The sequence below is a fragment of the Garra rufa genome, chromosome 13 (genome assembly GCF_049309525.1).
Source record: "Garra rufa chromosome 13, GarRuf1.0, whole genome shotgun sequence".
In the NCBI taxonomy this organism is placed as follows: domain Eukaryota; kingdom Metazoa; phylum Chordata; class Actinopteri; order Cypriniformes; family Cyprinidae; genus Garra; species Garra rufa.
Window position 1 is genome coordinate 3,838,364 of NC_133373.1, and position 2,858 is coordinate 3,841,221.

Genomic DNA, 2,858 nt, shown 5'->3' on the forward strand with positions numbered 1-2,858 from the left:
AAATTAAACAGGAAGTTGGAGTCTCTGACTATTAGAGCTAACAGAAACTAAACTATTCAGGCTGTGAACTGTATCATCGCCTCATAAAATAGAGTTGGTGAATGAGTGAATGAGAACCAGTCATGAGGGACCACTTTTATCTTTTCATCTTTATGCTGCATTTCAGTAGAGGTGAGTTCAGATTTGTACAACTGTTTATTTTTTCATTTATTTATTTATTTTTTAGAAGGAATTTAAGTGAGGAAGAATGTGGTTGCAGTTCTTTAGAACAACGATTTAAAAATAAAAACAACTGATGTGAAACTATAAAAAAAAAAAGCACTAAACCTTGGTGATAAATAGTGATATTTTTTCAACTGAAATGCTGTTTGAGTTCCTAAGGGAAATTGACAAACAATGAAATGGAAATGTTGGTTATTAGAATAAATCAGGGACGGCAGCTTTTGTTTTTGTAAAGTAGTGCATACAGATGTGGTATGTAGTATATATTTGTGCATTCTACTACACGTCTGTTATACATTTCTGTAAATCTTCTTTGAATGCTCGGAATAAGTTATTTTGTTTGCAGGCTGTATTGTGTCAGATGAGCAGCAGACAGTAATAATAACAGGATACACAGGTGCTTCAGTTGTGCTGCCCTGCTCCTGTGCTCACCCTCAGTCTACAGCCACAACATTCAGCTGGGAGTTTCAATACAGTGACAATCGATGGATTCCAGTATCTGAAGATGAAAAATACAGCGGCAGACATGAGCTGTTTAATGAAACATTCTCCAACAAATCTGTCTCTTCTCATTACTGACCTCAGAATGAACGACCTGGGCTACTATAAGTGTCTGACTGAACTAAAATACTTTTACATATGTCCACTTAGAAGTTAAAGGTAAGTTCAAATTTGGGGCAGGTGACAGACATAATATCTTTAAGTTTCACATCCATTGACCTTTGAGTTTCTCTCATTTATAGCCGTATTCTGTTGCAACTATATTAAATATTATGTATGTCGAAATTATTTTACTTGATTTGTTTTTAATGTAATGCAAAATGAAATATAATTAGAGCATAATTTGAATACATATGTTTTTTAGGTTGTGATTTGGTTGAGAATGAAAAGGAAGTTTCATTGTCTGGATATTCGGGAAGGTCTGTAGTTCTGCCCTGTTCCTGTTCTGAACTTCTGGCTAAACCTGAACACATACAATGGGCATACTTCAAAGAAAATGAATCTGGAATAATGTACCCAAATGAACAGAAATACAAGAACAGAGTCAAATTGTTAAATCAAACCTCTCCAGGAAATCTTTCTCTACAAATATCAGCACTGACCACAGACGACCAAGGAGTCTATCAGTGTGTTGTCTCGTCTCAGCAAGTAGTCTCTTTCAGACTAACTGTTCTTCATGCTGAAGGTGGTTTTCTTCTATTTCTATTGTCAGATTACCTTTATGATTTATTTGATTTTAAAGAAACTTGCAGGATGACATGTTTCTTGTGTTATGTTATTACTGATAATTATTGGCTTTTAAACAGAAAAACCTCATGTGGCCACAATCAGTTTAACAACACATCAACCTTCACACCAAACACAAGACTCAACAACTTCAGAACATCAACCGACTCCACAACAAAACATACCTCCATGTAAGTCACAGTCATTGCTTTGTATTATTCAACAATGCTATGATTTGTTTTCTCATTGTCAAGTGTTTGTATTTAGTTTTTAAAAATGCATGCATGGAGCCTTTATGAGCTCATATTGAGATATTTATGCATATTTGTTTATGCATTAAAGAGAAAAGAAAAGCACTTGTCAAGCCATTTCTGTTTCTCCACAGATGTTTTCATTCTACTGGGAGTGTTTTTCTCAGTGCTTTTACTGGCATTACTGGCATTTATAGGCTGGAGATGTAGAGGTACGTGAACACACAAAATCACTTCTGATAACTACACTGACTATAAAACCCATAATGCATGTGTAAAAGACTAGCTAATGGTGCTGTTCTCACAGAATATCGAGTACAAAACCAACATATTTAGTGATTCGACTGATGTCTCTAATATTCAAAATCATCATCAAAACTCGCTGGCTAAGATGTTTTATTTTGCAGGAGGTAGAAATGATAAAAAGGTGACCACTGATGCTGAAGAGCAAAAGAGAGAACAAGATAATCAGGTTAAAAACAAACTTTCTGTTGCAAAATTGTTACTTAACTCACTAATGCAATGCTGTGTGTTCAATCATCTGTCTTTTCCTCTCTTTCTCTCCAGGATGATGTGATATATTCTCCTGTAGTCCACGTTAAAACACCATCCACACCAGCTCACACACACAACGACCCAGAAGAGTTCACAGAGTACGCCCGGATCAATGTTAAACGCTAAAAGAACAACAGTGAGCACTGAGAAATCGACACAACTGTTTTTGTCATGAGAATTTTCTGTAACCTCAATTTGAAAAGAAACTGGTTCATTGTTAGCAGGACTTTAAGTGACTCTAAAGCACATCAAGAATGATTGTAAAAGCAGGACTAAACAACCGAGGAAGCTGTGTTTGTCTCTATTTTCAGACATGTGAGCACTGCAGAGGAACAAAAAATGAGTCACACACTATATCCATGCACTTTTGCTTAAGTTATCATGCAAAGTCACTAAACATAGTGTGGGCTTGGTAGTTTACGTATTTAAGCTTTAAAATCAGCATGAAATGATTATTGATTTGACAGTGAACAACTCATCACCAACTCCTTTTCTTACAATCATCTGCAAGCTCTCATTTAGATCTGCTTCCTTCCAATCAACAACTGATCGTGCCCTACAGTTTTTTTCTCTTTCAATAATCCATCTCATTCAGATATGTGT

General features: G+C 35.6%; 1 pseudogene; it reads left to right on the forward strand.

Annotated features, from left to right (window-relative positions):
- Positions 1 to 122: 122 nt before the first annotated feature.
- LOC141283339 (polymeric immunoglobulin receptor-like) lies at positions 123 to 2,381 on the forward strand (annotated as a pseudogene).
- The last annotated feature ends 477 nt before the right edge of the window (positions 2,382 to 2,858 follow it).